Source organism: Erpetoichthys calabaricus, chromosome 9 (assembly GCF_900747795.2).
Source record: "Erpetoichthys calabaricus chromosome 9, fErpCal1.3, whole genome shotgun sequence".
Taxonomy (NCBI): domain Eukaryota; kingdom Metazoa; phylum Chordata; class Cladistia; order Polypteriformes; family Polypteridae; genus Erpetoichthys; species Erpetoichthys calabaricus.
The window spans coordinates 55,889,257-55,913,820 of NC_041402.2; positions in this window are offsets into that span (position 1 = coordinate 55,889,257).

Consider the following 24,564-nt stretch of genomic DNA (forward strand, 5'->3'; position numbering starts at 1 on the left):
GTTTTATTTCATTATTTTTTATTTTAGACCACACATACAAATAAATACAATCAGATTGCAGAAGTGGAGTTTTGTATATATAGCTAGAAGATTAACAATAAAGAATTAGATATCCTGTCACTGTCTGCCTCTGAGGACCATCAAACTCCCACATTCAAGGGGTCCCACCTCTATTACACTTAAGAGATGTCTTGTTTGTCATATCATTGATTGTGTTTAATGTTGAAATTGTTTCCTACAGACACTGCTTTCACATTTTAAATCATCATCATGTATAGTAGGACAAAATGAATTTACTTTTATATAAAGCCTGCTTACACAGGCTCTTTTCATTCCGCACTGTTTTTGATATCAATATAACATTTGGACTGTTTGGGGCTGTTAATTACTTATGTGTTTATTATAAGGAATAGTGTACCTTATTACTGTTACTTTGTGTCAAGCTGTATTAAAATTATAATTTTGCTAATGTTTCTTGTTTTATAATAAAACCTTAATATTATATCATAAATGCCTTAAATTAGATTGAAAGAAATGGATTAATATAAATCTACCCAGTAAGTAAAAAATAACTGTGTCAAAAATATTGCAACCTTTATTGGAAACTAAAAATGTGACTGTTATTTACAGCTTTCCCATACAGCCTGCAAGCATCTTCATATTAATAGGCATCATACGCTTATTTGCACTTTGCATGTAAAATGTGTATAAACCATCCCAAAGCCTGCATTTTTGGACAAGCTGATAGAATGTACAGATTAGCTGGCTACCTGCCGAGTGTCCCGGAAGACTTAAGCATTTAATGTTCTTCCCCTGCTCTCATGCTGGCACAGTGGTGTATAGCAGCAGGAGACTTTAGCATTAATGCAGACTGCTAGCTTGGCAGCTGTGGAATAGCATTTACCTGTAATTGTAAGAGTTGGAAGCACAGATAACTGAAAACTAAAATGTTCATATAGGCATTAAACTACATTTCGTACACACTAAAAGCAAAACTATTACCGAACATATTTCACTGGTGAATTTCAAAACACAGTTCAGTTGACTGGTTCTACATAATATTTGATATACATGATTGTTTTATTGGCACTTACAGGAAACTTAAAGGTAATGGATAAAAAAAAATTCAGGCTTTAAAATATACATTTACTTATGTCCTTAAATATGTATAAAACAGTCAATGGTTTTTGATAGTTTTATAATGTCATAGCTTGCTTAAAATGTGTACTTGCTGTAATGGTAAAGGTCTTATTTCATTTTAGTTTTTACATACAGAACATTCCAGAATACATTCTGTCTTGCACCCAAAAGAACAGGCTGAGTCTAAGGGCTTCAGGAAAAGCAGCTTTATTTTCAATCCAAGCAACACTTCCCTACATACAGAAGCAGCAAACAAACGAGGAGGGATGGGGCCAGGTCAGCGGCTGGGCTATAATGTTCCCTGCATCACCCATTGGGTGACAGACACGTTATGCGTGGAGCTGCAAACCTGCAGGGTAATGCAAACCTGTGGTTGCCTCGGCGACAGACAAGCAGCTGTCAACAGACGTGTCAATCGCATTCCGGCATGCAGTCCCATTATGGAGTGTCTCAAAAGAGCTCAAAAGCCTCACATTATGTAAATACCCAAGGCACAATTAAATGTCAGTTTCCTAATTTTTCTTTTCATCAATGTTGGGTGTAGAGATGTAAGCAGTAAGGTGGACATAACTTAATTTTAAGTATTAGAAAAATATTAATATAAAATCAGAAAAATATTAATGCACACCAAAATGGTACAGAATGTGACCTTAATCCTTCCCAATGCTTACACAAGGTTGTTAAAGCTGGTGTCTTGCTACAACTGATCATGACTTATTATTGACCAACATGCCAAATTTAATGCCTGCAGTGGCTGAATCTCAATGCTTCTGAGGGTGTCAACTTATGCTAACTAGAATTTGTGGAGGTGACTGTTTACACAATTTGCTCAAGTATTTTCATCACACTTCCAAACTTGTGTGGCACCATACTACTCAGTTGGGTTGCCAATCATCATGGAGAACTGCAGAATAAGGTGCAATCTGGCTCTTTATTTTGTGATTTGAAACTTTGATTGATTTTCTGTGTTTGACATACCATGACAGACACCTGTGCTGGCTCTGAAGTTTAATGAACCTCTCCTTCATTTATATGGCTGACAACAATCGTTTTCCTTCCTTCTTGGCAGCAACCATTACTCCTGCCTGCTTGTGGTCACTGTATGTATTGGACTTCCAGTTGAGCACTCACTGACACAACAGCTCATCCCTATAACTAGTGACTAGATATGATAAAATCAAACTAGTTTAATTTTGTAATAGTCAGTCCCAGAGAGATATGACTAAGTTGCTGGTGGTGTGGCAGTACACAACTCACAGTAACAGGAGGGAACTGTGACGCCTACAAGTTTCTGCTATTTCTCTTAACACATGAAGGCTACAAGAGAAAACCATTGGGAAAGTTGTATAAAGTGATGCCGGCTTAAGATGAGCTGTAGCATGAGAATTGATATAATCATATTTTAGAACAAAGATAAACAATTAATAAAACACATCAGTAATTCTCCATTTTATAATGTGTCTTTGATATTAAGTTCTAAATTTAAGTCTTATTTTCAGTCACAATGAATTGTAGTAGTAGGGTGTTGTACCGTGTTAGCCATTATGGATGCAATGTGAAGTCAAGCAAAATTACACCTTTTATTGGCTAATGCCTTTTTCTCTTTCTCAGCAGGAAAAACAAAGAGACGAAACCTGACAACACATAAACAGACAACTTACCAACAATGCACTTCCACATCTGTCTACAGTTCCCCTGTGATGACTTTGTGGACGAAAAAATGCACACTGAAAAGCAGACAGATAATATTTTCTCAATTCTCGTTTATTTATTTATTTGGAGTCGCAGTAAGTAGAGATTCAAAAGAGTATAACCTATAGCCGCAAAGCTCAATTGAACCCCGAGCAAAAGCCAGGAGGGGTTTTTTATACTTCAGCATCTCATGATTAATAAGACAGAAAAAACATCCTTATCATAACAGCAAAGTTAAACAATATGTCTGTTGAGCTAAGCATTATCTGTGTTTTGGAAGCTAAGCACAGGAGAGACGCCTTTGCATAAACTACATGTCCAGTTCTGCAGCCTTGTGACCTTGTCCCTGAAACATTCACTCTGAGCAAAGGAAAACAAGAAACAGCTTACATTTTATTCATAGTGGACACTATTTCTCCTGAACCCTGGAATAACATATTTTTTGTTAATTCATAAGCCAAAGCGTCTCTCACTGGCAAGTTACAAAATAGTTTTACAAACACAAAGAAACACATAGTGCTGAGGAGAACATTCTTCTTCTACATTCCCCCCTTTTTTTTTTTTTTTTTTTCTCTATGGGTTATACAGGAGTAACGCGGGAGAGAGTAGGAGAAGGGGAAGGAGTGGAAGGAAAGGAGGAAGAGATGGGAAGCATGCATTCGTCGTGTAACAGATAAGCTTTGGGCACGGAGGCAGTGAAATACTGGGACACAATAGATCTAATTAGGGGGACAATACAGCAGGCCACAAGCAACAGAATGATAAAGGCAACGGCAAGTGAAATAAAAACTGACCTAAGCCATTGGCCCCAGGATCCAAAAGTAGACATAAACCATTGATCCCAGGGGTTAGAAATGCCAGAATTTGTAGCTAATTCATTTGAAAGGGCAGTTAAACCTGTCAAAGCACGGGTGATTGATCCATCGGGAGCCGTATTATTAGGGATGTAAGTGCAGCACGCATCACCAAACATAGCACATACACCCCCCTTTTCAGCAAGGAGCATATCTAATGCTAATCGATTTTGCCAAGTCATAAGGGATGTTCTATCAAGCTGTTCATGTATCCCTTCAACAGCCTCTTTAGTAAAATTCAGGAAACGCTGTTGGTTGTAATATAAGTAATTAATCCAATCTACATTTTTATTTATTGTAATTTGGGGGAAAATAGACTCAAAGCCAGCAGCAACTTGATCTCGTGCTTTAAATTTATCAGGGACTCCGCGAGGGACACCAATGGAATCAAAGTAAACGCCAGGGCCGTGAAGAGAGAATGTGGAGGGGTCAAGAGAGCGGGGTCGGCGACGTCGGCCAGAGCTGGACAACACGCGAGGAGAATTCAAAGGGAGGAGGCGGAAAGGCATAACAAGTTGGGTTAATGCGCATGTGCCAGTCCAAATAGGGGGAAGAATATCAAGTAATTTTAATGTACTGCACATCCACCAAATATCAGCACGCGGAGTGGACTGTGTCAACAGGAAAAGTGATAATGTAGAATTAAATGAGGTGGAATTAACCTGGAAAGTCTGGGAACAGAAGGAAGAAGGGATATGACCAACATCAATACTTCGGAAGGGGGAACTATAATTATTAGAGAAGCAGGTATAATTGCCTTCATGAGACTGGAACATCGGGGGAGTCATTTGAGGAGTGGGGGGGAAGAGGAGAGAAAGTGTAATGCAGTTAGAGTCTTTTGGTGTGGATGGAGAGGTAAAAAGGGCAAGGAGACAAGGAAGACCAACAGGGTCAGAAATATTAGAAAGAGGGAAAGGGACAGTAGCCAAATGTGGCCTGGCCGTAGCACAGGCGTAGCAATCAGATTGATTTACTTGCTTAGCTGAATATAATACCCACTGCAACCAACGGTTCTGATCGCCATAGCCAGTTTCAATTGAAAAGGTGGATGAAAGGGTGGAAATATTCATAATCTTAACCGAAGAAAAGTCTGAACCAGAAGTTGGGGAGACAGGTGTGTGTGCAGGAGAATGAGAGGTGTTAGTAACAGGATTGTCAATCTTAATTAGAAATCTCCCTAAAGGGTCAGTTCCAGATACATATGCCCCTAATATATAGGTTCCTGAGTCATGTAGGGAGGGGCGCTTCAAAGTGATAATCAAGGGGTTACAATGGTTGTCGACACATTCATGAGAAGCATGTCCTTTTATGATAGAAAATCGATTTTTCAAACCGTACTTTTGGGCCTCAAAAGGCTGATAACCCCAGTCCTCAGGTCCAGTATTAGCAAAAACCCATTGCCAGGTGTCACAGTTACTTCCCCAATAATACCTGGAAACCGTCATACACACGTATTTGTCAGACCAGGTCCACTGGGCTTGTCGACCAGTCCCACAGTCGATAATAGAGCAAAAATCAACCTGCAGTGATGTGGTGATTCCTAGCGGGAAAGTCAAGGTGACCAGGGCAGTCGACAAGGGAATGAAAAAACATAGGAGCGCAGCAATCAAGGGTGCCATCTCTTGCAATGTGAGGCGTGAATCCAGGCGGGCAATCCTTCCACTTTGACTGCATGTGGTGTGGACAGAAGAACTTGGAACGGTCCTCTCCACCTCGGCTGATGCCAATGTTTCCTCCGAGTGTCACGGACGAGGATCCAAGTGCCTAAGGGAATCGGCGTGTCTTTAGATGGAAGATTAGTCCTCCAGGCCTGGTTAACCTGCTCGTGGACTTCTTTCAGAGAAGCTCGGAGACCTGTAAGACAAGATAGAAGATCATTGTCCACAGTGTGCAGGTTAACATTTCCCATAACCATGCCCACAGGCATGGGTCGTGCGGTCAGAATTTCAAACGGCGACAGTCCTAATTGCCGGTGTGTTCTACCCCTCAATCCCATTAAGGCCAGAGGTAAAGCGTCCGGCCAGGATAAATTTGTCTGCTCACAGATTTTGGCTAATTTAGATTTTAGGGAGCCATTGCACCGTTCCACAATGCCTCCACTCTGGGGGTGGTATTTGCAATAATGATGCACATTTATCTGGAGCCAGGTGGTAAGTTCATTTATAATGGAATTCACAAAATGAGTGCCATTATCAGTTTGTAATTTCTGTGGTATGCCCCACCTAGGAATAATTTCTTTGATTAAAGCTTTAGCTACAGTTTTAGCATCAGCGTGTTTAGCAGGGAAAGCTTCTACCCATCGGGAGAACACATCAACAATTACTAAACAAAAACGGTAACCTTTAGACGGAGTTAGTTCAATGAAATCCATTTGAAGGTGTTCAAACGGACCCAACGGATTAGGTGTAACGGCGGGACTTACCTGGGTGCCTTTCCCTACATTAAACTTTTGACATAATGCACAGCGCCTGCAGAACTGCTCTGCATATGTAGAGAAGCCTGCAGCTTCCCAGTGTTTTTCAACATCCTGAATCATGGCGTCCCTTCCAGCATGGTCTAGACCATGAGCGATTTTTGCCATACCTGGGAAAGAAGCCTTTGGGAGGAAAGGTTTGTTAGTTTGCCCATGGGTCCAGACTCCATCAGAGAGGGACCCTTCTTTGGACCATGTTCTTTTTTCTCTGTCCGTGGCTGCACTCTGTAAAGAAACAAGTTGATTATCAGGGTCCTGGTTATTTCTCTGTTGGAATAAAGAGATTGGTGTGTTATTATATGCAGCCTGTTTAGCAAAGTGATCAGCTAATTCGTTTCCTTTGCTGACAGGATCTTGTTTTCCTGTGTGAGCTTGACATTTAACGATCGCTAACTTTGATGGTTTAGTTATAGCTATTAAGAGGGATTCAATCAGTTTTTGATGTTGGATCGGTTTGCCAGCGCTGGTCTTAAATCCTCTTAATTTCCACAAGGCTCCATGATCATGGCAGACTCCAAAAGCATATCTGGAATCCGTATAAATTGTTATAATTTTCCCTTCGGACAACTGGCATGCTCGGGTGATAGCTATCAATTCAGCTGCCTGCGCGCTTAAATTTGATGAAATTCGGTTGGCTTCCAGCAGGTGGCCACCTTTCACTACTGCATAGCTGGTCGAGGGTGTTCCATTTTCCAATCGCAAAGAACATCCATCCACAAAAATTAATTCTCCAATATCTAACGGTGTTTCATGTAGGTCTAGTCTAGGCTTTACAACTTTAGCTATTTCATCATGACAGTCATGTGGCTCTCCGTCTTCTTCAGTTGGAAGAAGAGTGGCTGGATTTAAGGTAGAGCATCTTTCAACAGTGACATTGGACAAAGTATAGAGTACATTTTGATAGTGTATTGCTCTTGCAGTTGTGAGATGTGAGGTCTTAGCCTGTACTAAAATAGAATGAACGGCGTGAGGTACCTTTACTGTTAGGGGGCTCATGAGCACAATATCCGTACTGGCCAGTACAGCTTCAGTTGTAGCAGCCACAGCCCTAAGACAAGGTGGAAGAGCTGTAGCTACAGGATCCAATTTTTTCGAAAAATAGGCTATTGGCCTTTGTTTGTCTGCATGTAGTTGTGTTAAAACTGCATTCATGAATCCCCCCTTTTCGTCCACGAACAGAGTGAATGGACGAGAATAGTCAGGCAGACCCAATGCAGGCGCGGACAAAAGAGCACTCTTTAAAGTGCAGAAAGCTTTCTCAGCTTGCACAGTCCATTGTACCTGGCCATAAAGAGGTAGGCCAGGGGTGTTCGCCAAATTTTGTAACGGCTGTGCCAGTTCAGTGTAATTTAAAACCCATTGCCGGCAGTATCCAAAAATGCCCAATACAGACATAACCTGTTGTTTTGTGACAGGTCTGGGAAGCTTCTGAACGATGTTAATGCGATCGCTAGAGAGCGCTCTGGTACCACAAGAAATGTCATGACCTAGATATCTTACAGTTGTTTGAATTAACTGCAGTTTTGCCTTAGAAATTTTATGGCCATTTTCCGCTAAAAAAAATAACAAGGTTTCAGTGTCACGGGCGCAGTCTTCTTTAGTCGAATTACATAAGAGTATATCATCTACATATTGTATCAATACACTGTCTCTTTCTGGCCAAAAGCCTTCTAAATTTTGAGCAAGTGCTTGGCCATAAACACAAGGGGCTTCAGTATATCCCTGAGGCATGACGGTCCAGGTCCAGCGGCGGTTTTGAAAGGTAAAAGCAAACCAGAATTGAGAATCAGGGTGAACGGGAATAGAAAAGAAAGCGTTAGCAAGGTCAATAACAGAAAAGTACCGGGCAGACGGGGGTATCGTGGAAAGAATAGTTGAAGGATTAGGAACAATAGGTGTTCTAGGAAAAACCGCAGAGTTAATTTGACGTAGATCTTGAACAAACCGCCATGAGCCATCAGCCTTTTTTACAGGTAAAATGGGGGAGTTGACCGGAGAGTATGTAATTAGAATAATCGCTCCTCGCCTCACGAGATCAGAATGTACAGCGGCAATGCCAGCCTCTGCCTCTGGGGACAAAGGATACTGGGCACGGTACGGGCGGAAGGAAGATTTTGGGTGAATCACCAGGGGCTCACAATGGGCTATCCTACCAAAATCATTCTTCCCTTGGGACCAAAGGGACTCAGGGAGGGAAGAGAGCCAAGGGAGAGAGGTGGTTTGCAATGAAAAAACAGAAACGGAAGGACGGCACAGCACACGATGTACTAAAAAATCAGTTTGAAGCACAACTTTTGTTATTAAATGATCCGAGGTATCAAAGATACCTGGAGCAACGTGCAGCCAGTCCGCTCTATTAAGACATTGCCCCACCCATTCCCCAATATCTACCCAGTGTTTAGTGCTAGATTTGGCCAGAGAGACATGGGGGACTGAACCACTTAGATAAAAAATGTTTTGTGAGCATGTGAGATGAACAGAGGCAGCAGCGTGTGCTGATGAAATAAAAATACATGGAATGTGAAGGGTTTCGGGGCAGGTACCTGAAGAAAGGAAAGATTCTAGCCATGGGGTGTCCACCTCTGCAGGGAAATATTGGGCAGTACAATGGAGGGTGTCAGGGACCTGGAAGAAGGGAAATAAACAGGAGGGAACAGTGTGAAGGGCATCGAGGAGGATGTTATGCGAGGAAACAGTCAAAGTCCAAGCTGCAAATGAGGGTTTGGGGCGGGGGGCAAGTTGGCACAGTAACTTGGGAGAGGAGCAGAAAAAGCCCTGTGCCGTCATAGTAATGGATAGAGAAAATTTTGTCATGAGATCCCGTCCTAAGAGGTTAACTGGACAGAGCTGATTCAAAAGAAATCGGTGTGTCAATGTGGAACCACCGGAATGTAACTGAACTCGAAGAGGTTTTGACACCAGCAAAACATGCGGTTGTCCAGAAGCAGTGAGTACAGTCACGGTGTCGTTCGAGGCAGGGACCTCCGTTAGTGAAAGGGTGGAGCGCGTAGCTCCCGTGTCCACAAGAAAGATAATTTCAGTGCCATTTACTAACAGAGTCAATAATGGATCCGTTTCAGAGTTGTGAGTGAGCAAAGGCAACTGAAGAAAGTGGCTGGGGGTCCCTGCGAATTCCTAGGAATAAGGAATGTCTTCAGGTGCAGGCAATGGAGGAGGGGGACGGCGTCCATGCGGACAATCACGGCGGAAATGTCCAAGTTCACCACAACTGTAACAGGCATAATGTGCAGCATTTGAATCTGGAGGGGGAGGTGGCCAAGAAGGCGATCCACTTGAATTAGGTAGCATATATCCGCGACCTCGACCCCGTCCACGCCCTAGTCCCCGGAAAAATCCTCCTCGTCCCCGACCTCTGCCTGGGATGGCTCCACCTGTATAATAATTCATTTGTGCTGCAATCAGCTTAAGCTGTGTGTCTGACTCCTTCTGCTTTGTCTGCCGTTCGGCGTGCTCTGCATGTCGTTTCACTTCGTCGAAACTGGCACACTCCCAGCTAATACAAGAAGTGCGGACTTTATTCTGAATATCACTTCTCAGTCCTGAAACAAAAGGAGGAACTGAGGCTTTGATACGGTCGTCTGGATTGTCTAAACCAGAATGGTTCGTCATCAAATCCTGAACACGATGTGCCCATTCATCTACCGTTTCATCTTTCTTCTGTTTTGCAGTGGAGATAAGGGACCAGTCAGTGGCCTTTTTATATTTTTCCTCAATCAACGTTGTCACGCGCTCCCACTGAACAAGGAAAGCTTCGTCATTGTTTTGTCCTCGAGGCAATGCCTCATTCCATTGCCAGGGTACTCCGTTGTGCTGTCCCCGATTAACAGTGGCCCAAGTGGTGCCCAGTTTTCTTCGTAGCACCTGGGTCCACTCTGCGGCACTGGGTTTATACATATCATCTAGCCGCTGTAGCTGGTCCACGAATGTTAACCCACCAACAACTTTGGGATCAGGCAATTCAGAAACAACGTCTTTCAGCTCTTGAATATCCCAGTTACGTTGTATCAGTACAGTAGTGGGATTATTAGTTCCTGCAGGGATTGTAGGATCATGTCGTGGATTTGGAATCTCAATTAAAGGGCATGAAAATAGAGGGTAGGGGGTTTTAGAGGGTCTGAATGGGGAGTGGAAGGATGGTGAGTGGATAAGGGTTCGACTTCTGGTGCGTTGTGAAACAGAAGATCTGGGATCATGAAACTCAACCCCCGCGCCCATTGTGTTACCTTTGTCATCCCCTACATCAGTGTGTAAGGAAGGATCATAAATATATCCTTGATCAAAAAAGTCGAATCCCGAGGGATCGCTTTTTAATTCTAGAGCAGAGGGCGCTGGAGGAGGTGGGGGCTCCGGATGGCGTGTGGATGGTGCAGAAGCAAATACGGGAAATAACGGATCTTTTTTCTCGCTCTTTTTCCGCCTCTCATCCAGTTGTGGTCCTGAATCTGCTTGCACTTTCTGTAAAGCTATCAGTAATTCCTCTTTTTCTTTCCGTGTTTTAACTTCTGCAGCTAATAACTCATTTCGTTTCTGTATAGCCTCCAATGTGCGATCTTTAATTATTAGTTCCCATCTATCAAACATGTCCATTCGGTAGGGTCCTCCTTTGCAACAGCCCTGTGTATTTATGCACAATATCTTTCTAATTTCTTGTATTTCACATAGATTACACGTGCCTTCAATTGGCCATTTTCCACCGCTCTGTTTATTCCACCTCCTACATGCCTTTGTAAAATCCAACCCAGTTTTCTTTTCTATAAACTTTCTAGGGGACCCGCCCTTAAATCCCGCGGACGTGCTTGGAGCCTGGTGATTCTCCGAAAACAATCCTTCTAACATTAAGTTTTGAGGACCCTGGGGGACCTGTTTGACTGGCGTGCCATTACAATTTCCCATAGTAAGCGGCAGGCCTTCAATAGAGAGCAACCCAATCCCCGATTATTTCTCGTTCCACTTGTCGTCCCCGGAATCAACCAGTTGACAAGTGGAAATCAACCTCCCCTCTTCAAATTTCACACGTACTCTAACTGCCCCTTTCACCCCTATTCCTCTTAATATAGGAACGTGCCACTCGGTCCTTTCTACTCGAATTCTTAAGGGATGACTTACTAGCATTCACACTGTGCCGTCACTCTCTATGAATCCCTAAAACCCTTCTAGGTCGATACGGTATAATTCTCTATTCTTTTAGCATGCTTTTCATTTTTTATTCTCTTTTATTTCCCCCGTATACTTCTATTTCTTCCAGCACACCAGTCAAACCAACGGGAATCCCCCGAATCTACTCACCGCGACTCCTTCTGCCTGCCTGGAAAAATCCCGTCCAGTTGCTTTTCGTTTCGGTCAGGAGGAGGTCAGCGACTCCCCACGCAGGAAAGCGCCCAAGGTTGGCCAGTCCTAACTTTTACCGGAGCTGGTCCTCGATCCCGGAAATCGGTCCACTTGGACGAACCCGCCCAGGGAGTCGTCTGCCCGTCACCTGCCCCACGTTCGGGCGCCAAAACTGTGGACGAAAAAATGCACACTGAAAAGCAGACAGATAATATTTTCTCAATTCTCGTTTATTTATTTATTTGGAGTCGCAGTAAGTAGAGATTCAAAAGAGTATAACCTATAGCCGCAAAGCTCAATTGAACCCCGAGCAAAAGCCAGGAGGGGTTTTTTATACTTCAGCATCTCATGATTAATAAGACAGAAAAAACATCCTTATCATAACAGCAAAGTTAAACAATATGTCTGTTGAGCTAAGCATTATCTGTGTTTTGGAAGCTAAGCACAGGAGAGACGCCTTTGCATAAACTACATGTCCAGTTCTGCAGCCTTGTGACCTTGTCCCTGAAACATTCACTCTGAGCAAAGGAAAACAAGAAACAGCTTACATTTTATTCATAGTGGACACTATTTCTCCTGAACCCTGGAATAACATATTTTTTGTTAATTCATAAGCCAAAGCGTCTCTCACTGGCAAGTTACAAAATAGTTTTACAAACACAAAGAAACACATAGTGCTGAGGAGAACATTCTTCTTCTACAACTTCATGTCCGGTCCCTTGTCGATGTCCTCCGTCTGGCTTCCCACACTGACGTCACCTTCATCACCCCGCTCCTCCGTCACCCCCATTTCCTTCATGTTTGTACTTCTTCTGGTTCCAACCCAAAAAACTCCCTCTGGAAACTGTTTCAGTGTCTAAAGTGTACTTTGTATGTCTATAACTAGTACCTCAACACTACTGCTTGGCCTGAGCTGTACACACTACATGGGGATGGTTTCCCCAACCTTTAGTCATGCTCTCTTTGTCTTCTTCTACTTCACAAATTGGCGTAGTCGGCAGGATTGCTGTTCCAGTTATGAGTGAGGAACAGGACTTGAACACTGTCCTGGCATTCTCAGTTCCAGGCGATGAAGATCCAGCTGGCAGAGACCTGGACACAGCTGGTGAAGACGCAGATCCATCTCGAAGGAGCGGAAGCAGTAAAACCGCAGGCTGCATGGCCTCCCCCTCCCCCTTTAGTAAGTCTCTCCAAGGGGGATGATGTTGAGTCCTATCTGCTCATCTTCAAGCAGACAGCGACTCGGAACCACTGGCAAAGGTGGACTGGGCACACATACTTGCACTGTACCTGAATGGGGATGTGCAGAGGGCCTACTATGATCTCCCCGAGCAGATGGCCGTCGATTAAGATATCGTGAGGGGCGAGATTTTGAAATGCTACGGCATTACCTTCAGCCAGCAGGAGAGTGAATGGCATCATTGGAAGTTTGACCCCGACCGGCCCGCCAAGGCCCAGCCATTTGACATCTGGGGCAAACTGGGTCGCTTGCTAAGGCCGGATGTTAACAATGTGAGGCAGGTCGTAGAACAACTTGCCTATGAGGCCCTCGTCAATGCCATGTCTGGTTATTTAGCCCAGCAAGTCCGGAAGCAACCTTATAAAAACCTGAATGCCCTTATTGAGGTTATCGAGCGCCATCAGGCAGCTGCCAAGTTGGGGAGTTCAGAATGGTTAGCTCACGGAACCCGACAAGGACGTGTCACTGCCACAGAGCCCAATCGTCAACTCCCTGAGCCTCTGGTTAAACCTAGATAGAAAATACCCAGTCTCCCCCGCTGTTTCAAGTGTGGGGAGCTGGGGCACATGTTTACCATTTGCCCAGCCTATGCGGAGCCGATGGACTGTTCATGGGCCAAGGGAGAAAGGTATTTTGCGCTGTCTAATCCCCTGTCCTCACTGTATAAAGGAGTGGTGTTAGTGAATGGACAACGGGTGGTGGCAATGTTCGATTCTGGGAGTAACATGTCTGTTGTTGCTCATCAGATCACCCTACTGTGACAGTTTCAAAAAAACAAAACCCAGTTTGACATGTATACATGGCGAGACCAGGTATTATAAGTCAGCCAACTGTTTTATAACCGGGGACGGCATACCGAAAAAATTGTTAGTAGCAGTGTTGCCTGACCCTCCTTACCCGGTTATATTGGGAAGAGATTATATATTGGGTCAAAGATTAAAAGTATGGAAAATTCCACTCCCAAAACCAAGTTGGGCCGTGTAATGGATAAAACACCGGTTGACCAGGATGCCTCCACACCATGTTCCCAGGCCACTAATAATGATGTGGAGGCCCAGGAGGACAGGAATCTCGCGTCATCATCTGACCCGGAAAAGCCTCCCGGGGAGGTTGCTGAATGCAGAATCCCGCCCCTTGAGGTTGCCGATGATCCTTTACAAACTTTAGAGTCCCATTTTAGATCCACTCCTGCTCCTTTTAAAAGAGAACTTTGGAATTATGATTCCTTGAAGTTCACCAGAAATGCCATATTTCTTGTTGATGGGCAACCTTCCCACAATCTCATACCACAGGGACCCTACCTTGTTTTAAAAAACGATCTGTTATAACGAGTAGTGGAGCACGAGGGTGAGGTAAGGACATTGTTGTTAGTACCGCAGACCTTCCAGCAGGAGGTCTGCGAGCTGGCACATGCCCACCTCCTAGGTGTCCACTTAGGGACCAAAAAGACATTGGAGAGAATTAAACTCTGATTATTCTCGCCCAGAATAAATGAGGTGGTCTGACGCTTTTGCCAATCCTGCCCGGAATGTTAACTCCATCAGATACCACAGACGGACCGTGCTCCTCTTATTCCTCTTCCCCTAATTGACTCTGATTCGCTCGAAGGGAACGTCAATCTCATAGATCCCCTAGAACCCTAAGCAAAAGGCCATAAATACATACTGGTCATGGTGGATTACGCTGCTCAGTTTCCAGAGGCTGTTCCCCTGCACACAGCTAATTCAAATATCGCACGGGAACTGGTAGGACTCTTTTCTCGAGTAGGGAACCCCTTTAACATCAAACAGGTTCAGGGAGGTTGCCAAATTATTCCGCATTAAGCATCATAAAATGTCTGTTTACCATCCTCAGATGGACGGGTTGGTTGAACAATTCAATCAAACCCTCAAGCAGATGCTTCGCAAGGTAGTCAGTGAGGATGGGAGGAACTGGGACCAGTTACTTCCCCTCGTACTGTTTGCTTACAGGGATATCCCACAAGCCTCGACTGGGTTTGAGTTATTATATGGACGACATTCTGGACATTCTAAAAGAAGGTTGGGAAGGGAAGACTCTTCCCTCCATAAACATCTTAGAATATATCTCACAATTACACGATAGATTTGGTAAAATATAACCCATTGTAAAAGAGCACATGGAACATGCTCAATCAGCGCAGTCCCGGAACTATAATAGAAACAGCTCTCTGCGAGAGTTTCGCCCGGGGGATCGAGTCATTTTACTTGTGCCCACTTCCCACTCGAAATTGCTGGCCCATTGGGAAGGGCCTTACAAAATTAAGGAGAGAAATGGACTCGTAGACTATTTGGTCAAACAACCAAATCGTCGACCGACTGAGCGGGACTATCATGTTAACTTGTTGAAACCGTGGAAGGACAAGGAACCCGACCTTCTCTCCGCTCAACAATGCTCACTTTTCTCACAAAACAACTCACTTAATTACAGTCCCAATTTGACCGCCCAACAAAGAATGAATCAGTTATCCTGTCTAACCTGGGGGTAGTGAGTGAAATACCTGGGAGTTGTTGTCAGGGAAAGGCCCTACCGCCTCCCGGAAGCAAAACATACTGAAGTGAAGCTGGAGATTAAATGAATGCTGGACCTGGACGTGATTGTGGAAAGCCACAGTCCGTGGTCCAGTCTAATCGTACTCGTCTCCAACCCAATGGGACTTGGAGGTTCTGTAATGACTTCTGACGTCTCAGTCAGGTCTCCAAATTCGATGCTTACCTAATGCCCCGAGTTGATGAACTCCTCAAGAGGCTAGGGAATGCACAATACTTGACTACACTTCATATGACTAAAGGATACTGGTAAATTCCCTTAATGGAGTCCACAAAAGAAAAAACAGCCTTTAGTACCCCTAGTGGGCACTGGCAGTCCAAGGTACTTCCTTTTGGTTTACATGGGGCGCCAGCAACCTTCCATCTGCTAGATAGAGTGCTACGGCCCCACAATACCTACAGTGCTGTCTACTTGGATGACGTGGTCATCTTTTCCAGCATGTGGGAGGAACATGTACTGCAGGTTTACACCATCTTGCTGACATTAGATAGAGCCAGGCTGCATATTAACCCTAAGAAATGTTTCTTTGGGTTGGATGAAGCCAAATATTTAGGCTATCTGGTGGGAAGGGGAACAGTCAGACCACAGTGTTCAAAAGTTAATGTCATCTTAAGTTGGCCCAGTCTGATAACCAAGCAGCAGGTGCAGGCTTTTTTGGGGTTAGCGAGTTACTACTGCCGGTTTGTACCCCATTTCTCTGAAAGAGCTGCGTCCTTGAGTGACCTTACAAAGAAAAGGGCCCCTTTTAACATGGTATGGGATAAGAAAACAGAACTGGCATTTTGTGACTTGAAAATGGCCCTTACTTTGGCACCTATTTTGAGAACCCCTGACTTCTCCTTTTATTCCTTTACCTTTAATCATGTTCTCTTTGACTTCTTCTACTTCACAGCATTTTCAGTATATTAAAAATACTTTCATATCTATCTGGTTCATACCAAGAATTTCCCAGAACAGAAAAATTCAAAACTCTTCTAGCTGGACTGGGGCACCAGTCGATGTGGACTGTCATTTTTCAAAAACAATAAGGAAGGATAAGAAAAAAAAAGCAGTGTAAGAATAACCAATGCTGATGATGACACCTAAATGAGATAATCAGACGTACAGCAAAAGTGGGAGAGATATCTGAGAATGTACAGGTAAGTAGGTTGAAGTGGTATGATGTGATGAGGGGAGACAATGAATATGTGGGAAAAAGAGTGATGGAAATGGAAGTACAAAGGAAGAGAAAGTGAGGGAATCCAAAGTGGATGTGGATGAACAGAATAAAAGAAGATTTAAATCAAAAAGGTCTGACTGGAGAGGAGGTGCAGGACCAAGCTGTGTCGAGTAAGCTGAACAAACACATCGACCCCACACAGAAGAGAAAAAAGATAAAAGAGGAAAAAGAAGAAGTGCAGTGCTTAGCACTGCTCCTTTACAAGCACCACAAACTTGCTCCTCTGTCTGATCACTTGCAAGTTTTCTCTCTTCACATGGGCATTTCTCTCAGTACTCTGGTTTACCCACTCTCTACAATGTTTAAACATGGACATTAGGTTGATTGGTAGTTCTTAACTGTGCAGTATGAATTAGTGTGAGAGTGTATGAGTGTGCCAACACCAAGGGTGGAAATCTACATCCTAACAAATCCTGTTTGCTTAGAATCCAACCCCCATGTTCTCACATTGGATTTAACAGGTTTGAAAATGAATGGAAGAAATACAGTCATATGAAAAAGTTTAGGAACCCCTCTTAATTCTTTGAATTTTTGCTTATCATTGGCTGAGCTTTCAAAGTAGCAACTTCCTTTTAATATATGACATGCCTTATGGAAACAGTAGTATTTCAGCAATGACATTAAGTTTATTGGATTAACAGAAATAATGCAATATGCATCATAACACAATTAGACAGGTGCATAAATTTGGGCACCCCAACAGACATATTACATCAATACTTAGTTGAGCTTCCTTTTGCAAATATAACAGCCTCTAGACGGCTCCTATAGTCTTTGATGAGTGTCTGGATTATTTAATGGAGGTATTTTTGACCATTCTTCCATAAAAATCTCTCCAGTTCAGTTAAATTTGATGGCTGCCGAGCATGGACAGCCTGCTTCAAATCATCCCATAGATTTTCGATGATATTCAAGTCAGGGGACTGTGACAGCCATTCCGGAACATTGTACTTCTCCCTCTGTATGAGTGCCTTTGTAGATTTCAAACTGTGTTTTGGGTCATTGTCTTGTTGGAATATCCAACCCCTGCATAACTTCAACTTTGTGACTGATGCTTGAACATTATCCTGAAGAATTTGTTGATATTGGGTTGAATTCATCCGACCCTCGACTTTAACAAGGGCCCCAGTGCCTGAACAAGCCACACAGCCCCACAGCACGATGGAACCTCCACAAAATTTTACAGTATTTAGCAGGTGTTTTTCTTGGAATGTGGTGTTCTTCTTCCGCCATGCAAAGCGTTTTTTGTTATGACCAAATAACTCAATTTTTGTCTCATAATTCCAAAGCACTTTGTTCCAAAATGAATTTGGCTTGTCTAAATGAGCATTTGCATACAACAAGCAACTCTGTTTGTGGTGTGAGTGCAGAAAGGGCTTCTTTCTCATTGTTCTGCCATACAGTTCTTTGTGCAAATTGTGCTGAATTGTAGAACGAAGTACAGATACACCATCTGCAGCAAGATGTTCTTGCAGGTCTTTGGAGGTGATCTGTGGGTTGTCTGTAACCATTCTCACAATCCTGCGCATATGCCGCTCCTGTATTTTTCTTGGCCTGCCAGACTTGGGTTTAACAGCAACTGTGCCTGTGGCCTTCCATTTCCTGATTACATTCCTTACAGTTGAAACTGACAGTTTAAACCTCTGAGATAACTTTTTGTAGCCTTCCCCTAAACCATGATGCTGAACAGTCTTTGTTTTCAGGTCTTTTGAGAGTTTCTTTGAGGATCCCATGCTGTCACTTTTCAGAGGAGAGTCAAAGGGAAGCACAACTTACAATTGACCACCTTAAATACCTTTTCTCACGATTGGACACACCTGTCTATGAAGTTCAAGGCTTAATGAGCTAATCCAACCAATTTGGTGTTGCAAGTAATCAGTATTGAGCAGTTACATGCATTCAAATCAGCAAAATTACAAGGGTACCCAAATTTTTGCACAGCCAGTTTTTCACATTTGATTTAATTTCATACAACTAAATAATGCTTCACTAAAAATCTTTGTTCGGAAAACACCCCAGTACTCAGATGTTCCTAGGAAATGAAAGACATACCACTGTTATCTTTTTTGTTGAAAGTAGAGTAAATTATTTTGCAGGCTGAGAAGGGTTCCCGGACTTTTTCATATGTCTGTACATATTGTCAGACATGCACCTGGGGGACATCTTCAGGGCTCTCACAAGGTAAGCAATAGCATATTCTTTTTCATCCATAGTCCTGAGGGATATCAGCTGGAAGGTGCTTGATTACTCCTCACCCCTTCCTGGATCACTCTACATAAACAAGACAACCACAGGAACTGTGGGTTTGAACTGAACGCCCGTCAGAGGAAGAAGAGGCTGCTTCTCAGAAGAGAACTACTATAACAAATGCTTTTTTCTTCCAGCAGACGGTATCATTCTAACTCATTGTTTTCTGTTACTTTTGGCACTCAAACAGTTTCACTAGGGTGATACCCCAACTCATTCTGCTCTTTAATAATAATAATACATTTTATTTAATAAGCACCTTTATCATCACTCAAGGTAACCTTACAATAAAGTTAAACAACAATTAATAAAATAAAAACAAAAAAATGATAAATCACAAAGCAATAATTAGTAAACAAACAAATATGACAGGCAGTAACAGTGTAGAATTCACAGTTGATATGCCAGCTTGAAAAGATAACTTTTGAGAGTAGTTTTAAACTGTGCTGTTGAATCAAGCTGACGAATATGAGAAGGAAGAGAATTCCAGAGTTGAGGAGCACAATGAGAGAATGCTCGAGCTCCCATAGAACTGAGTTTGATGTGTGGTACAGAAAGTAGAGCTGCAGATGAGGATCTGAGTGAGCGAGAGGGAGTGTAAATCTGGAGGAGATCAGTGAGGTAGGGAGGAGCAAGGTTGTGGAGAGCTTTAAATGTTAAGAGCAGTATTTTGTATTGTATTCTGTAGTTAACAGATTGAGGAGATCATTCCTCCCCCAAACTATGCGACTCTTCAATTCCACCCGGGGGTGTAAATGTTAACATTTAACATTATACAAAGTTATTGTCTGTTTTTCACCTGCATTATTATCATTCTTTAATTTAATATTATTTATTGTATCATTATGCTGCTGGTGGAGAATGTGAATTTCCCATTGGGATTAATAAAGTATCTATCTATCTATCAGTCCTGCACATCCCCTTATTCTTAAATATCGGCACCAGTACACTTCTTCTCCACTCCTCAGGCATCCTCTCACTTTCCAAGATCCCATTGAACAATCTGGTTAAAAACTCCACTGCCGTCTCTCCTAAACACCTCCATGCTTCCATAGGTATGTCATCTGGACCAACGGCCTTCCCATTTTTCATCCTCTTCATAGCTGTCCTTACTTCCTCCTTGCTAATCTGTTGCACTTCCTGATTCACTATCTCCGTATCATCCCACCTCTTTTCTCTCTCGTTCTCTTCATTCATCAGCTTCTCAAAGTACTCTTTCCATCTACTCAACACACTCTCCTCGCTTGTGAGTACATTTCCATCTTTATCCTTTATCACCCTAACCTACTGCACATCTTTCCCAGCTCGGTCCCTCTGTCTAGCCAATTGGTACAGGTCCTTTTCTCCCTCCTCAGTGTCCAGCCTCTCATACAACTCATCATGCGCTTTTTCTTTAGCCTTCGCCACCTCTCTCTACACCTTGTGCCTTATCTCCTTGTACTCTTGTCTATTTTCTGCATCTCTCTGACTATTCCACTTCTTCTTTGCCTTCCTCTTCCTCTGTATACTCTCCTGTATTTCCTCATTCCACCACCAGGTTTCCTTTTCCTCATTCCTCTTTCCAGATGTCACACCAAGCACCCTTCTTGGTGTCACCCTTACTACATCTGATGTTGTAGTTTCTCAGCTGTCTGGTAACTCTTCACTGCCACCCAGTGCCTATCTCACCTCCTCCCTAAACTCAGCCTTGCAGTCTTCCTTTTTCAACTTCCACCATTTGATCCTTGGCTCTGCCCTCACTCTCTTCCTCTTCTTGATCTCCAACGTCATCCTACAGACCACCTCCTATGCTGCTTAAGTACACTTTCCCCTGCCACCACTTTGCAGTCTTCAATCTCCTTCAGATCAACTCTTCTACATAGGATGTAATCTACCTGTGTGCATCTTCCTCCACTCTTATACGTAACCCTATGTTCCTCCCTCTTGTGAATTTCCCATTGGGATTAATAAAGTATCTATCTATCTATCTATCCATCTATCTTCTTTAAAATATGTATTCACCACAGCCATGTCCATCTTTTTGGCAAAATCCACTATCCTCTGACCTTCTTCGTTTCTCTACTTGACACCATACCTACTCATCACCTCCTCATCACCACTGTTCCCTTCACCAACATCCCCATTGAAATCCGCTCCAATCACCACTTTCTGTCCCTTGGGTACACTGTTCATCACTTCATCCAACTCACTCCAAAAATCTTCTTTCTCATCCATTGCATACCCAACTTGCTGTGCATTTGCACAACAACAGTCATCATTACACCTCCAATTTCCAGCTTCATAATCATTACTCTGCTTGACACTCTTTTCACCTCCAAAACACTCTTGATATACTGTTCCTTCAGAATAACTCCTACCCCATTTCTCCTCCTATACACACCATGATAGAACAATTTGAATCCACCTCCAATCCACCTGGCCTTACTCCCCTTCAATTTAGTCTCTTGCAGGCACAATATATCAACCTTCCTTCTCTCCATCATATCTGCTAACTCTCTCCCCTTACCAGTCATACTGCCAACATTCAAAGTTCCTACCCTCAGTTCCACTCTCTTTACTTTCCTCCTGCCCCCGGACACGTCTCTCCCCTCTTCTTCTCCTTCTTCTTCTTTGGCCAACAGTAGCCCAATTTCTGCCAGGCTGTTGGCTAACAGTACTGGTGGCGGTCATTGTTAATCTGGGGCTTGACCGATCCAGTATGGAAATTTGTATTGTTGTCTGCATATTGATTTGGCAAAATTTTACACAGGATGCCCCTCCTGACGTAACCCTCCCCATTTATCTGGGATTGGGACCGGCACGAAGAAACATACTGGTTTGTACATCCTTTGTGGCTGGGTTTGTTCAGACTAAGTATTAAAAGTTTATGTATTTTATAAATAATTGACAAATCTGTCATGGGACACCCCATTACAATAAAATCACAAAAACCATTTGCCAATTTGAGTGTAAATAGACTCCCTCAATTAATTGCTTTTCTGGAAAGGAAAAGAACATCATAGGAGTAATTTTGTTTTGAAAGAACAATGCTAAACACTGTGTTTAATTGAATACTGCTGTTTAATATAATGTAGGCTGTATAGAATTTCTATTACAGCAAAATTATTGACTAGGAATAGTCTGATCAAGGACAAGCTTTAGGTGGCATAGAATTCACTTTGTTTTTTATATGTGCATATCTATTAGCTAAAGTGCATCTTAAACTATATTGAAAAAATGTCTTTCTGACCCTGGTGAGAAAGAAGAATCACTCATGTTTCAAGGCTCTACAGGCACCATGGATTACAAATATTTTTTTATTTTATAAAATGATATAAGTGAGTCTTTATTTCCATGTTGTGTCAAACAAAAATAGTTTAGTTTTTCAGTATTTTAATTTTTATTGCATTTTATTAATTTATAATATATTAATATAGTTTTATTAATTTGTTAGTTATGTACTACCTTTTTAATTAAGCATATTGAAAGTTTTCTTACATGCATATGCAAACAATCGAAAAAAAAAGAAGTAGAGGGAGTTGACAATGTAAGTATAATGGTTTACATTTACGTAAGTGGCATATAAAGTTGGAAGCAACAACAATTCAACTAAAATGACACATATAATAGAATGGACAATAAAATACCCCCTCTGAATTCCAGATGTCATACCAGAGAAGCAGCAGAACCCTAACTTGTAAGCTACGTCCTAGAATTTTACAGGCACATCAGGGTAAGAGTTAGAAAGCCCTTTAGGACATTAGGGGTATGGAGATAAGAAAAAGGACTTTGAAGTGGTGTCAGCAAATCAGGGGAATGCTGAACCTGGTGTTCACCTCTTATGGAAGAATTTGAACAAAGCATAACAGCATAGTCAAGGGGATGAACAAGAGACTACAAAGATCGCCAGCCTGTTAACTCCCGTCAACACTACAACATGGCAAGTTAACCAATGAATTTCCCTAGTGTACCTACATTTGAGCTAATCATTTATCACCTGCAATTTAACACAGAAGTCCATCTAGCCAAGAACATGGTAAGAAAAATTGCCACAATTAGATTTAGCTCGCTTCTGTGCCTTTTAAATATCACAGTTTATTTTGCAGAGTGCAACATATAACACAGTGTGCTAGGTTTGACAGTGGATTTGACTCAGATATTCAAGTTTGGCGGGGTAAAAATCATCTCATTTAACAAGGGCATATCACTTGTCAGAAAACGATGACAATTAAAATGACCCAATTAGATTTAACTCTTCAGAGTGCATGTTAAGTCCCACCTTCCATTGGTGTAGATAAAAGAGTGTGCCAAGTTTACCACATAATTAAATGGTGAACACAAAATAGTAAGTGGTGAGGATTAGATAGTTTCCCAAAAAACAAACTTACACCATGTCCCCTTAGGGGCTCAGTACCCTGAGCCTTCGAATGTGTTATGATTCGTTTTTTCTTTCTTAGGATTGTAAAGTGTCGAACTCAGTTTCAATTTCATTTTCTACTTTGTAGGATTTAGAATTAATTATTTCATATATGTTCTAGCCACGTTACCTGTCAAAGACGTGTAATAGAATAAATTTGCCCTACATGTACTTTCAGGTTGTTTCCTCTCTTGACTGGTGCTCGCCACCTCTCTTGTGCACATTCCCATAAAGCCTACCTGTAATTTCTTGTCATTTTTAGGCACCATGCTTATCTCCTGTCTGCTGTATACCTCCATGACTCTTAGCAAGCCTTTAATCCCTTTACTTCTTCTTCTGCGTCTCACACTCACACAGTATATTAAGCAATTTGTTTGCTTCTGGGGTTAAACATGCTGCGATTTTAAATTAGTGCTAGTCAAAGTGAATGGGGTAACTACTAACTACTTACATTTTTTTGCTTGCTTAAACAGAAAGGTTGATTAACAGACTGTACTTTGGTTTCAGCCAGCAAGAATGTTAATTGCCCAAGTGCATTTTTGACTCTGGACTTAAATAATATTAAACAATTCATTATTATTTTAGTTTTACCTTAACTAAATCTTTTTTGAAACCTTTATATTAAATTCAGTAACAACAATTAAATTAAAATCTACAGAATGTAATGTAAGACCAACTGTGTGGCCACTGTTGCTCATCACAGCACAGTCTATTACGCTTTCTCCTGTTTAAATTCAGTTTACAAACAACATTCTACTTGTGACACGATTACAGCCAAGATCAGATTCACCCTAATAGTTTGTCTTCTACCTTGGATCAAACCCTGGTAGATTTAAGTTTAAGAAGAGAGTTGTCATCTACAAGAACTGCAGAGTTAACATACCATAAAGCACTATCAAAAACTGTTATTTTTGACACTACATTGCCCATACAGGTAAAATTCCATTATAACGAATATCTTTACAACGAAATTTTCATTACAACAAAGTATTTTTATGGTCCCGACAGCTTCCCCATATAACACAAGTCTATAGAAATCTCGTTACATTCAGCAGATACTTTCATTACAACGAACTGCACAAAACACCTTGAAATGCCTGAATGAATCATCCATAGAGCAGTTAGTTCTGTGGCCGCAGCTCAGTTGTGCACAACAATCCTCAAACAGAAACACTGTAATTTTTTTTTTCTTCGAACTTTCCTCGTTCTGTTTTTATTTATTTTTTTTTGCCCTTTTTGTTTCCTGCAGTTTTCAGTGATACCTTTTACTTATTGCTCGTCAACATTTGAAAAACATTCGTTGGAATTTAACTCATTTAATTTCACTCCTATAGAAACGGCAGACACGGCTCTTGATTGCTGCAAAAAGAAAAAAGACGTTGCCAG